The 15,361-nt window shown below is 32.0% G+C and overlaps 1 protein-coding gene across 1 annotated transcript in view; it reads right to left on the bottom strand.

Moving 5' to 3' along the window:
- LOC107440642 (plexin-A2) overlaps positions 1-15,361 on the bottom strand; it is a 526,176-nt gene that overhangs the window by 185,445 nt on the left and 325,370 nt on the right. Inside the window, exon 4 of the mRNA XM_087164666.1 lies at positions 4,868-4,942. The gene's annotated coding sequence lies outside the window, so the exon portion shown is untranslated. The remainder of the gene's footprint in view (positions 1-4,867; positions 4,943-15,361) is intronic.

Below are 15,361 nucleotides of genomic sequence, written 5' to 3'. Positions count from 1 at the left end.
CATGGTATCGATTCCAGTCGGCCGAAGACCCCCCCCCCCCGCGTAGTAATTGGTGACTGATGCACGTTAAATCTGTCGAGTCGCAAAGTCCTTCATGTTCCCATAACGAATTAAAACCTCTGGGGGTACTGATCCAGGAGTTTTCTTGTCTTCTGGATTGGTTCAAAATTACAAGGCTATGGAGTTGAACATTAGTGGTCGTAAACCCAAAAATTGGGTCGGCTGTTCAACGACGAATATAAAATAAAGTAAAATGTTGTGTACACACATAAAATATAAAAATAAAATTATGGTATAATATTTGAAGGGATATTTCTAGTTTTCGAAGAAATTTTTTTTTTCCAAGTTTGTTAGGTTTTAGGAATAGAATTCGAAAAAAATTTTCATGCACGAGATTCTGGGTCCTTGGTATTGTTCCGCGAAGTCCAGCGGCGATTCTGGCTCAGCATATGTAAACACATAAAAAAAAAGACGGTATTAAATTTTTTTGCTCGATTAATAGTAGTCTGCAATTGGAAGGTAGCAAAGAAACATACGACCGTTAAATCTTCATTTCGAATTTAAGTTTAAAAAAAAAAAAGAAGAAGAAGGAAAAAGTATGAATTGATAGCCATCGAAATCCCTTTGGCCAATGGAAAACACACCGCCCCAACACAGAATGTCTATTTGGAGAATAGTTCCCCGGAGAAGTCATACATAATCTCACAAAAAATGCAACTGCACTGTCCCCCTCACCTCTTTCTACACCCCCCAATGTCTTCGGCGCACGCGCGCAGAGAATAGGAGGGTAAAAGGGGGTAGGGTATTTTTTGGACCGATGCCAAAAACTGTGTTTTGATGGAAGTTTGCTGTGTAATTGAAATGGAAGAAAGAAACCGTTCTTTTCTTCCAGAACTCGGTGTTTATTAGTATAGGAATCGCTTTCCTTCTTACGAACACCTCCCCCCTCCCTTACGTCTTCCGCTTAGAAGCATTCTTTCAGATCCAATTATTTACAGGGAGCGAAAAAGTTAGACAAATATAGGTAAAATCCAATCAAGACAATTTCTGGAACATATTCCTTTTTTTTTTATACTATTCATTCAAATGAATTTTTTCTCGAGGGGTAGCTTTCTTCGACATGCCGGGAGCAGACAAGGTTGCTGGAAATATATTCGAACAATGGAGCTAATAAGAAGAATGGTTTTCTTGGCTGTACGGAGAATAATACTTGTTCTTAAAGATGTTTTCTTTGACTAAATCATTTGTAGTTAAGATTTGTGACGGAACATCTTTATTGACTAGTTTAGTTGCAAAGCGAATTTTATAAGTAATAGCAGGGTATTTGCTACATTTTAGATTTTCAAATTCATGACTTTCCATGACTTATTTCAAGACTTTTTTTATGACTTCACGAAGTTACTATTTTCTCCGACAAAAGCACAATAATAAATTTAAAAAAAAACATGATAGGTATAACCAAAACTGTTATACTGTGCATTTTCATATTTATTGATTTTAAATTTAAAAAACAGAGTAAAGAAAGAGTTCAAGTAATAAAATAGCTGAAAAAATACAGAAGCAAATAATTGTTTTTCTTTTTTTTTTTTTTCCCTGCAGAATTATATTCTAAAGATACTTTTCTTGCTCATAGTAAAGGAAAGAAATACTCCTGATTTTTCTGTTCTCATTTCGAAATTAAAAAATTCGCCAATGACTGACTGGCTTGCTTCAGCTAGAATTTGAATTATAAAATAAAAAAATAAAATGAAAATAATAACAAAAATTCTGAAATCACAGAAGTTTATTAGATAATTCCCTCTAGAAATGATGTTTTTTCTTTCATTTTTTGAAATAACACCATTATTTTTAAAGAACGGGATAAAAACATTTTACATCTTAATAAAATATGACTGTGAGTGGAGATTTTGTTGCAAATTCAGATATTCGGAACACCATGAAATTGGGGACGGGGGAGAGTCAATTCCATTTTAAAAATTGGATTTTTCGTTGACCTAAATCGACGATCTTTTTTAAAAAAAAATAGTTAAAATCATGACAAATTTTGTTCAATACCAAAATTCATGACTTTCCAGGTGCGCAAATGTAATAAATGTGCATTTCAATTTCTATTTAGTGCACATGTAATTGAGACTTGAATGAAAATTACCATTGAATAAAGGAAACCCCACAGTCGTTTTGGTGATTGTTAAAGGGGTCTAAGCATCACCTCCTACATCAAGAAGCCTCCACACGGTCTTTTATAAGTAGTCCGCGCAGACAGTTTAAAAAGTGAACCAGTTTTGCGCATGAACCCAAAACATTTTATAAAAGTAATTGAGAGAAATATATCTTATATATTTGAGAATTGAATCTGTAGTGGTTGACAAGTGAATAAGGCAAGCCGATAATATTCATGAATAAAATAAATTTTTAATCATATATTTGCTACCACTTTCTTATTTTAAATATATTCTGTATTAAATTAATCGTTCGGTAAGTGGATGTCCTTCATAGTGGTCTGATCGGACTACCCATAAAAAACCGTGTGGAGGCTTTCACTTATAGGAGGCGTTGGTCTAAGGCTTCGGAATATTTGTTAAATAACATTATTTTGGGTAAACCTATATCGTGCGCAGAGCCTGACTAAGGCATATGGGGCAGTTGCCCAGGGCCCCCACATTAGAACAGGCCCCCCAAATCAAATAGAAAATTTATTTTAAATTTCCTTCCTCAGTGAATTTTTTTTTTTAACAAAATATCAGTGCAGTGTAAAATCCGTTACTTTTATGTCAGCTTCTTCATTAATCTATCGTATGAACACAATCTTATATTTCATGAATCCATGGCTTTCGAGGACGGAATTCAGTTAAATGACGATGGACACATTTGGCCAATGAAAAGCCTGTATTTTTACATATCGCAAGATGCGATATGTTTACAAAAATACATGCTTCTGATTGAGCCATCATAATTGAGAAATTTTAGCTGAATTCCGCCCTAATGTCAGAAAGGGTATGAATTCCTCGCAGCTTGTTAGCTGACAAAGTTAACAATCAGAAAACTGTATTCCGCCTGTTGGACATAGAATTGTCAGAAAATCAATAAAATGGACAGAACATTCCGTCTGCCATTGGAGGGGGGGGGGACTTTATAGCTATTATAGGTTCTAGTTAAATTTCGTGTTATTTATAAAGAGGTGAGAAGTTTAAATACCTCCATAAAGTTCAGTTCTTCATTACTGAAGTAGTGCAGCAGGGGGGGGGGGGAGGCAAGGAATTTTCGCCTCGGGGCCCTACTTAAGCTAAGTCGGGCCCTGGTGGTGTGTGCACTTTATGTATCACACTTATCAAAATAGGAAGAAATTAATAATAGCCGATTTTCATGGTTGATAACCGAAATTATAATCCGGTAGGTATAGGGCAGGGATGGCGAACCAATGGCACGCGTGCCATTTATGGCACTCGACGCAATATTTCGGGCACGCCACCGATCACATTTGTTATTACATAAATGGTATTACACTATAAAGCATATGTAACAATTAAATTAAAATTTACAAAAAACACACAAAATAATAAACAATTATTAATAAAAAATTAACAATTAATGCTAAAAAACCAATTAATAACCATAAAAAACAAGCTAACAATTAATAACTAGCAAAAAAATTAATAGTCCTGCTTAAACTGACATCTTACAACCTAATCTAAGTTATTTGTCATCTAATCTGCAACAACAGAAGTCACACTGATGTTACTTTAAATTGAATTACGCGTATAACTAAGACATTGCAAAATGTTTTTTCTTTCAATGTAAATAAAGAGTTTTGAGTTGATATTAAGTATTATTATTTTTCCAATAATCACGAAGTCAAAACTATTTGACGGCACGTCTATGACCTCATTCAAACAATGTTTTAGCAAAAATGGCACGTTGGTGTATAAAGGTTCGCCACCCCTGGTATAGGGTAACCAGCCACACAGTGACTAAATATGACGTATGTCGATTTAAAAATTGTGACAATCGTCACCTGATCGCCATTTGTTTCGTCAAAAATGCACCCCATAAGTATTTTTTATTTATTTATTGTTTTTTTGAACAATCTGAAATCGGGCTCAAAGGAAAGAGCTCTCGTCTTTCAATGAGGCCACCCAGGTTCGAATCCCAGCGATGGCTGATGGATACGAATTCTGCGCCCGACTCTCCGCTTAACATAAAAATATCCTCTGTGGTAGACGGATCATAGGTTATAATGCAATAGCCGTAGGGTTAACTGAGGGAGGTTTTCGTGGTTTTCTTTTCTCTGTGAAGCAAATGCGGATTAGTTTCATCGAAAAATCCTCCACAAAGACTAATTCGTTCCAATAATATCGTTATAATCGTTTATTTAAAAACTGGGATTTCAAAATTAATAGTTAGACAAAGTTACAGCTCAACCTCATTTTTTTTTTTTTTTAAATAATAATAATGATTATAGAAATGATTGAGATAGATAACAAAAGCTTTAAATTTTTCTATGAAAAAAAAAAAAAAAAACAAGTGAAAGTATTTTCTAAAATTCAAATTTTCTTTTCCATAAATAATGAGATTGCCATATTAAAACAAAGTGAAAATCAACTCTAAAAGGTTCAAAAAAGTGACTTCAAGTAGAAATACAAAGATATCGAGTTGCAAATAAAATGAAAAAAAAATATCAAAAAAATAAATAAATATTCTTTAAAAAAAACGATACTTGTGATAGAGAAAATAAAGTTATTAAAAAATTGTGTTGTAGTTTTAAAACAAAACAATTCTCATAGATTTTTAGCAATGATGCATACATTAATGTGAGACGAAAAGTAATTAATAATTTCAGACTTAATGTCTGATTATTCAGGACATTTACCTTTTATTCGAGAATAATTTCGATCAGATCAGATCAGATCAGAACAGCTGAAACCATCCAAATCTTTTCTTTAACCTAAAATAAAATTAAAGAAATCAAAAATAAATAAAAACTATTTATAAAGAGATCTTCTCTTGGGGTTAAAATAAAAACTTTTAACACTAGATTGAATCATTTTCTGTAGTTCACTTTAGTATGGGAAAAGAACATTTTTAAGTCTTTGAGTGACTTAATGATAAGCCACATTTTCAAACTGTTAACTGTGAGATAGTTAACAGTTGGAAAGCACTGTGCTAAAAACTCGTTTATTCCTATGAAGGTGGGAAAAAGTTTTGGTGCAGGTACTTTAATAACGTCGCCCTAGAGCAGCACAATGGGCTATTGGCGACGGTCTTGGAAACATCCCTGAGGATGATCCGAAGACCTGCCATGGCAATTTTGATCCTCTGAAGATGATTTCCCTGCTCTGTGAGCCCGACGACCATTGTACGAAGTCGAACAGTTTAACGAGAACCGATACCGAGGATCCTCGGTTTCTACGCAGGCTGATTAAAGTGGTCACTCATCAGCTAACTGACCACAGTCAGTGATGCTTGACTTCGGTGTTCTACTGGGAACCGTGTTCCTTCGATCTGTCAACTGCGGGACATTTTTGTGTAGTAGATTGTTACCTAGAGAAAATTTCGGAAATTTTTAACTTACCTATCTGGAAGCAATACTAAAAATTCCACTTTAAAAAAAACTGTTAAATGACAAATAATGGCTTTAAAAAATCTCAAAAACATGTTTCATATAATTTATTTATTTATTTTTTTTTTTTTGCATATCATAAATTGTAATTTGTATTTATAAATTTAGTAAAAGATTAAGGTAACAATTAAAATAATTTATGATAAAAGAAATATATCAGTAAATACCTGGTAGAGATAGGCAGAAATGAATTAATTTAGAACAGCAGAATCGCATTGTGCTATCAAATATTTTTTTGTATTTTCTTCAAATTGAAATATTACTTACGGTTCAAAAGCAAATTTTATATTTTGAAAAACTCTACTCAACACTTGCTATTGAAGACTATTGAAAATTATTCAACATCCAAAGCAAAATATATGCTAATTTACAAAGAAAAAATTAACTCACGAGCAAAATGGATTTAAAATGATAAATATCATTTAACATTAATAAAAAGGGGATTTAAGGAATGGGAAAAATGACTAATGGGAAAAAAACAACCAAAAATGCAACTATCAATAACATCCTATACTAGAACTATATTGCCTAGAACCGACACCTTCTATCATATAGCTCTATATCTATAATTCAATCAAGTTTTATTGATATTACAAAATGAATAAAGAAAGAAAATTTTATTTTTAAACAAAAGTGAGTTAATTATTTTTAAAATTTGTTTTTTTATATGTTCTTATAACAGGGTTGGGGTTTTGGACAGGTGGTTTTACTATCTTAAACTGTTCTAAACTGACTAAAACTGTCTTAAGGTGTCCAAAACCTTGAACACTAGTAAAAAGCAAAAATTCTAGATGTGTAACCAATGTAAGCAAAATAATTACATATATTAATAAATATTTGATACTTTTTATATAATTTGATTTAACCTATTAAAGGAAAATAATATAATAGGGAAAGATTTATAACTTTTGAAGCTCCACAATTCATTGAAAGTGAATTGTGGAGCTTCAAAGTGAATACCTTATCCTTTGAATATGAATAAATATGATTTTAATATTGATAAATTATGTTTTTGCATAGGGATACATAATGCAATATTATAAATAATAATAAACTTTTTTAATAAAACTAAAACGTATCTCGATTTTGTTTCTTGTTCAAAAATTAAAATTTTATTTTTCCCAATATTTTTTTTTTTTTTTTTTAAATTGTGACATAACTCGAGTAAATAGGTTTTGGACAGTTTAAGACAGTTTCGGACAAAGGTTTTTTTGGACAGGACGGTTTAAACCATTCCGTCATAAACCTTGCCAACTCTATCTTATAAGTTTCTTGCTTGACAATTGTAACAAATTTGTTATTAAATCTTTACTTTATTGTGCAGTTTCTGTCTTTAAAGAAGATATTCATCAACCCGTCTCATTATTTCATCTGCAACTTATATCGTTTAATACAGTGATTGCAGAGGTTATGCCAACCTTTTTTTTTTTTTTTTTTTTTTTTTTTTTTTTTTTTTTTTTTGCAACTTAACTTTAAATTTATGACCAATTGAAATTTTTTTTTTTTTATTTTTTTTTATTTCCAACTTGGTTTGCCATTTTGATACTGGTCTGCGCAAAAGACAAGAAATGTTACGAATTTTTTCTCTACTCTCGATTTTACGTCATAAATGTTGTTTACGTCATATAGAAAGAAACAATGGAACAACAAGTGACGTAGAGCGGGTATCTTGACCTTTATTGGCTGTTGAAACGTGGCTTTAGTTTATGTTAGCAACTGTTCTTTAAATTTTATTTCGAGTAAGCCAAACCCGTCAAGTACCATTTTTCTTAAGTGACAAAGCCTATATTATAATTAACGATACATATTGAATACGATAATATCATGTTTATTATAAATATAATTATCGTATTGCTCGCTTATGAAATAATTATCGATAGCATAACATATTAAAAAGTTAATATTGGAGAATACTTTACGCAACAATAATTATTGAATACGATATAATTGTGAGTGTTGATAAATTTTATTTGGGTAACAAAAATATTAATCCATGAAAAAATAATGTAAATCAGTTAATACGGAAAATATTGTGATACTTTGTTAGATATAGATATCTTTGATTTAGTGAATAGGTGTTAGATATTGATACTATCACGATATTAAAATTTATCATTATCGAAGTTAGAGACCAATGTTCATATTGGCTATAACTCGGTAAAGCAGTCCTCGGCACCAGAAGTCTCCAGGCTCCCTATTTATAGTACCTATGTTACTGTGAATGACCGAAATTGGAGATTGTTGACTTCAATCGGTGAATGTTGACAAAGTCGCTTTGGTAAATGTTCGAAATATATACTAGGTCCAGTTAAGTGCCACTACCCGGTATGCATTTGCCCGGTATGCCCTACATCAATGTTTTTTTAAAGGTCCAGTGCCACTGCCCAGTATGCCTTTAACCTGTACTCCGAACACTGATGTTCCTCCTAATCTATCCTCAACAGATATTAAAATATCGAATTACTACAATAATATCAAATCGGACAATTTCAAATCGGATATCAGAACATTCACCAAAGGGACTATGTGATTGTTGACATTCACCGGTGAGAGTCGACATTCTCTTGATTGCTGTCATTCACGGTACAGATACATTAGTATATTTGAGAGCTATTAAAACTGCATCAATATTGGGAAGAGGTTTTTTTTATGATCCCTGTAAAAGGGCATAAGTACCGGTGAAAATCGCGTGATTGTGGTACATTTTGACAAGCATGATTGTAGCCTCAAGCAACAGCATCGTGTCATGTCAATTGATTCTGAATACATTTAATATTTATTTTGATAAGATGAACAACTACAGACGCGTTTTGCTTCATCTAATAACGTAGAGCCACCGGGAAGGATGAAAAATAAAAAAAATTTAAAACAAAGAATTATTTTAGCTTTATTAATTGTGTTGGTATCTGTCTTTCAATTTTGTGTCGGATTTCGTACTGTGTATCAGTACTGATCTATAGTACTATCTGTTCATTGCTCAGTACTATCTGTTGTTCAGTAGTGATATATTGATTGCCTTACTTAATGCATAACACTGCGACTATGCGATTGTTGACATTGTCACCGGTGAAAGTCGACATTCTCTCGATTTTGGTCATTTACGGCAGTGTTTCCCAAAATTATGACTTTAGTGTACCCTTTTTAAATTTTTCGTAAAGCTGTGGTGTACCACTCATAAAAAAATGAATGTATTTTTTACTGTAAAAAAATTGCACAAATGTTAAAAATCACAACTGGCTGTTGACACCACTCATTATTAACTGTTAACTCTGCAAAAAAACAGCCAATAGAAAAATACGTAATCGTAAATTTTCACGGCTAGCTTTGTTTTTAAATAAAAGTTTTTAAAATTTTCATTACTTGCTAGATATTTCGCATAAGAACGTGTACCCACGCTGAACTGTTCCCGTGCCCCTGGGGGTACGCGTACCACACTTTGGCAGAGAGTGCCTTACCTTCGCATATTTAAGAAATTAAAATTCATCTACTAAAAAATGGTAAGTAAAGTAAAACTTATAGAAAGGGATGGAGTCTAGATAACTTTTATCTAATTCAATGTGGAAACAATACGGAAGCGAGTCGAGGTCATGTGACCTGCCTGAGCGAGAATCACGATCATTAACAGAACAAAACACTTTAGAATCAGTGCCGAGCGAAAAACAAGATTGATGTTTGTTAGGCACGAATGGAAGAAAGAAAAAAAAGAAAGATAAAGTAACCACAAGCTTCAGAATTAAAAGAAGCATTTGTTCGTGATGGTTGCTGAGGTTTTTAATCAGAACAGATCTGAATTCGATCAGCAATTATTTGATAAACGTGTACAAATTTAGCCTCGTCATTCATTCTTGGAATAATTTTTCTGAGTTCGTAAAAACGAACCAGAATATAGCTAAACAAATGAGGCATTGTTTCTTATGCAGTTTTTTGCGTTGCGTCGAAGAAGGCAAGTGTCGAGAGAATGAATAGTTCAAAAGTTATTTATGAATAAATACATAGGCGTTACAGCATTTGCGTTACATGGAGAAGATTACCACGAAAACCGACACGTTACCCACTGTTCTTTTCTTTCTATTTCGAGTAAACCAAGCCCGTCAAGCATAACTTCTTTTAAGTGACACATTCTATATTCTTTCTCAAATATTTCAATTTTGTCACTATCTATTTCTAACTTAACGCACAGACATGCATAGAAGCCATAGAATAGGAAGCCATAGAAGCCATACTAATTAGGCATCGAAGTTGCCAGGTACACAAAACAAAATATATCACGGCTGCAATATACAAACAATTAATAAATCTAAGTGAAGTAAAAGAAGTAGACGGGGAAAGAATTATATTTCAACAATTTCGATGTGCGATACGGTGCTGTATATAATTAACTTCACGTTAATTAACATTCTAACTTATTTAATTTTATAACAGTATTTTATAACAGCTGATCCAATTTCAGGTTCACTATTACTAATGTTCAACTCCGTAACCTTGTAATTGTGAACCCAATCCAGAAGACAAGGAACCTCCTGAATCAGTACCTCCAGAGGTACGATTTGTTATGGGAACATGGAGGACTTTGTGACTCGACAGAATTAACGTGTATCAGTCACCATTTACTACATGCGGAGTATTCGGCCGGCGCAGATCGCACCTGCGACCTCTTGTATATGGGCCCAGAGCCATAACAACCAAGCTATCCTGGCCCTAACATTCTAACTTATGTGGAGAAAGTTAATTGTACGACATAGGTTACATGTGTGGGTATACGTTATCTTCTTTTTCTTGAAGTGCAATTACCTCTCGACGAATTGTTCACATGACGAATTGTCGCCTTGACGATATCCGAGCGAAGAATTGAGACGACCCCCTATAATTTAAAACAGGTGGTCAAATTTTGCTATTTTGGAACAGTTAATTGCAATTAATTTATTTTTTTAATCAATCAATCAACAATTTTTATCATTCATTCGCAAAAATAAAAAATTACGAAAGGGAGAAAATTGTGATTGTATTATTGCAATCACTGGTTCCCCATTGGTCAGATGTTTCTTTTTCTTCCTTAATAGACTTTCATAAACAAAAAATTGTCATTGGTTGCAAAAACTGCATCCATTGATTTGTCCTCATATTGCTGTTCTTTGGTTTTCAATTCCAATTAATATACATTTCCTAAGACTTCACAAAATTATTTTCCTTCTTCAATATTCATATTTATATCATATAAAATCAGCGCCAAGCACAAAATTGAGTATTAAAATATTGTTCAAATGATGAAATTCTCTTTTATTTACAACTCTCTGGTCCCATATCTCAAAAATCAACTCACCAACTTAATGCATAACAAAACTAAAAGTGAAAAAAAGTATAACAAAAAAAATTATCAAACAGCAGCGGTCGCCATAGCAACGCATGCAAAGACGACGCATGCGCACAGTTTACTATTAGACTTGAACACAGTTGAAAAGTGTGATGACGTCCAAATAAGGTGCGCTCGCCGTCAAACCCAAAACAGCATCCATTTTGTCAATGGGCGATGAATAAAAAAATAAAAAATTAAGAAAAAACCTTTTTTTTATACAACAGACTTTGAGAGTTGTTTTGCAGTTCAATCATTTTCACGATTTTCAAAGAAAGTAACTGTTACGTTCCAAATACCTGTCACGTTCCAAATAAGAAATCAGTAATAACTTAGTTATTTCGACGTTCTCCAAATCAGTCTTTCTAATTAAACAAATTGAATAAAGAGTGATGGATTCTGTGCAAACAGTGACATTTTATACAGAAACTCATTTTAATAAACAATCAGCTGAATATTAATAATTCTTTGTAAATCTCATTTTATGAATTAACTATTGGATTTTTTTCTCTCTAACTCCGTAAATTGAATAGTAAATAGTGAATCAGATTCTTTTTTAATCACCCTTAAGGAATACTACTTATCTGTTATTTTTTCGCGCGCATCGGCAAGAAAAGTAAGTTGCTTAATTATCTAATTTATATTCATATACGCAAATGGGGCTTCATAATCGAAATTTTCTTTTCTTTTCTTATACCTAGAATAGAAAATCAATGTTTATGCATGTATGGGGAGTAAATAGTGTATTAACTCAAACAAAAAAGGAAAATAATTTCAGATTATTTTTTTTTATTTCTTCTTTTTTATTTTTTTTTATTGACTCGACCAGAATAATGTAAAATGTAACCGCTGAAGAACCCAGAAAAAGAAAACATTGTAATATATAATTTTTAAACAATGTTTATGAGTGCTTGATATCTATCTATATATTTTTTATTTCATGCGAAGTAGTCTCCCTGTGGCGGAATTTTTTCGAGCCTCCTGCGAAGAAACTTTTTAGCACTAATATCTTTCTGTAAGATACTTTCTATATACATTTCTGAGGCGCGATGGCTCAGGGGATAGAGCTTTCGCCTTCCAATGAGGTGAACCCCGTTCGAATCCGAGATATGGCTCGTCGATACGAATTCTGCATTCGGCGGTGCTGACGTGAAATATTCTCAGTGATAAGACGGATCATGGGTTAGCGTCCCCTTACGTCAGGCTAACCGTGGGTGATTAATGATTAAAAAAAAACTGTATCCTACCGCGTGACACCATCATTAGACATACTCAAAACAAAATTAAGCTGGTAAGTTTAGATGTAACATTTCAGCAGGCAACATTATTAAAAATTATTACCTTTTCACACGCTGTTGTTGTTGTTGTTAATTTACGTCGCACTAGAGCTGCACAATGGGCTATTGGCGACGGTCTGGGAAACATCCCGGAGGATGATCCGAAGACATGCCATCACAATTTTGATCCTCTGCGGAGGGGATGGCACCCCCGCTTCGGTAGCCCGACGACCTGCGCGCGAAGTCGAGCACTTCACGGTAGCACAGTTTAACGAGGACCCATACCGCACACCCTCGCTCCCTACGCAGACTGATCCAAGTGGTCACCCACCCGCACACTAACCGTAGCCAGTGATGCTTGACTTCGGTGATCTGCTGGGAACCGTGTCTTATAGATACCTTTTCACACGCATGCGTTCTCAGTTTTGATTGGCTGTTTTGTGCGTTACTAACGGCAAGTCTTCTGTGATTGGCTATGTGTTATCATTTCACTCTCATCTTATGTTATATAAAGATATTCATGTATATATTAAGATCATGTATATATAGATCATGTATATTAAGATCATGTATATATCATGTATATATATCAAAGTAAAGACAAAAAGGAATATAAGAAAACAGAGATTGCTAAGAAAAGTAACAATAAGTTTTATGTACTACGCATATGCTGCAAGTACATAGAGCCCATAAAATAAATTGAAAATACGAAGAAAACATGAAAATAATACCAAAAAATTTTTTTAAAGAGAAGAAAGAAAAATTATTAATAAATAAAATATTTTTAAAGAATGTTTAAAATTAAAAATCAGGAAAACGAAATAAGGAAAAGATAAAATTTAGTCATCAGCTCACACGATCACATCAGCGAAAAGGAGTGCTATCTAATATTTCATTAATTTAGCCAAAGCAAAAAATATCAATGCAATAGAGTGAGGAGCACCAAAAAAAAACTGAAACGAAAACAGAACATAATAAGCAAAATATCCGAAATGAAACATATCTAGCAAAAAATAGGAAATAAAAATTCAAGAAAATACAGAATAAAACATTTATAATGCGAGTAACAAATTATATGGATATGTACTTACATTGTCCATTATCTTTCAATAATGGTTTAAAATATTTTCGTCACGAGTTTGCCAGATTACAAAATATGAAAATAGAGGCGTAAATAGAGGATTGAGAAATAATTTTATGGCACGTTTTTACTGAAGTACAAAAGCGTGTTTGATTTGCTAGTTACCTTGGTTTGGCTCAAAACTGGATGTGCGCAAGGTAATAAGCATTATACTGGATAATTCAAAGATAATTAATAAGGTAAAATTTTAATAATAAAATTCTAATATTGATGATTTTGAGAAAGCACTCTTTTTTACGTATATAGTCGTGTGTGCTGATGACGAGATTACATCTTTTCTTTATTTTTTCCCCGACTTTTTCATTTAAATTTTTTTTTTTTAAATTTTAAATATTTTTTTAAAATAAATAAAAATACAAAATTACTCTATAAAAATACAAAATTATTCTAAATAAATACTTAACTTATAAGTAACTACTCAACACTACCTAAATTTTTACATAACACAACCTCACAAAATGAATCTAAATAAATACTTAAGGCATCAATTTTAGCCCTGCTTAAATTAAGCTTAATTGAAGCGTATAGCCACTTAATATACTATATCAAACTATGCTATTCTAGACTAGATGATTGAATGTTTTTTTTTTTTTTTTTTTGCTTTATATTAAACTGTGTTTGGTTACGTTGTTAGTTAACAATGTTAAGTTAACTTAACGTTAACTTAACGTTGCATTTTTTTTTTACCGCGATTTAAAAACTTGAAGATGAGTAGAAAAATGAATAAAAACAATTAACATTAGACTATTTGTTCGAGACTATTTGTTCGAGAATTATTTACTGATAAACTTGCAGCAAAATATACCATTTGGGCCGCTAAGCACACAGCAGAAATGCAACTACTAAGTTGAAATTTGAAGTATTGGAAGAACCATTTTTTCATGAACTTAATACGAGTGTTTTTAAAAAATCCAATTTGTATGTATTACAACAAAAGGGAGAAAAAGAATTAGCTAATAAAATTCCATAAAACCTAAACTGAAATCAGGGTTATTGATAGTGACGTAAATAGTAACATGAAAAATATTGGCATTTATTTTGAAAATATTCTTAAAAAAAATAAAATTAGAAAACATAACAAAAATATTAACTTAAATTGGAATATTTTAAAAGTAAATTACAGATTTTATTAACACTAAAATCTTAAAATAATATTGATTCTATAAGCTGTTTTGATTTCGAAAACGTATATTCTTGATGAAATAAAATTCTTGATGACCTTCTTCCAATTATTATTTTTTAAAACGAGATGAAAATTTCTTGTTCCTATTAACGACAATTATATTCTATTTAATGAATGTCTTTTTCAACAAATTAATGATATCCCCATGGAAAGTAATTTTGGTGCTAATGTTTGCAATATTTTTCTTTTTCTTCAAGAGTTCGTTAAATTATTTAATAATCTTCCTATAAATTCTTTTTTTCTCAGATTTATTGATGGTCTTTTGGTTATAATTTTGAGGATTTTGATAGCTTAGCTAAAACAAATTTATCCAAGTAAATTCATTCTTAACTAAACTAATTTTTGAAACCTTTCAGCAAAATTTTAGAGCTTTATCGCTTAAAATTAATGAACATAGGAAAATTACATTTTAATTTTTTGACAAAAGAAATGATTTTAACTTTGCAATTAAAAAGGGTGGCGATTTCAATTCCAACTTAGCCTATAAAGCTTTTTCCAATATCATTACCAATCAGATTCTTAGGTTTTACAGGAATTATTCCAATTATAAAGCATTTTTAAAAGAGACTGATAAATTTAACAGATTTCATTAATAACCATTTTCCTTACTCGTTCCCTCACATTTTATTTTAAACCACTTAGAACACTAATTTATTTTTTCTGATTGTAAAATTAGCTCCGATTTAATTTTAAGGTCGGAACTAACTATGATAAACTATTCTTAAAGACACTGGACGGAACAGTTTGGATGTATGACCTTTTATACTTGACCAATTAATCTAAGAAGTAAACT

Source organism: Parasteatoda tepidariorum, chromosome 5 (genome assembly GCF_982258835.1).
Source record: "Parasteatoda tepidariorum strain Cologne lab strain chromosome 5, Ptep-v5.0, whole genome shotgun sequence".
NCBI classification, from domain to species: domain Eukaryota; kingdom Metazoa; phylum Arthropoda; class Arachnida; order Araneae; family Theridiidae; genus Parasteatoda; species Parasteatoda tepidariorum.
Note: the sequence above shows the minus strand (reverse complement) of the source record. Positions and strands in the feature narration are given on the sequence as shown.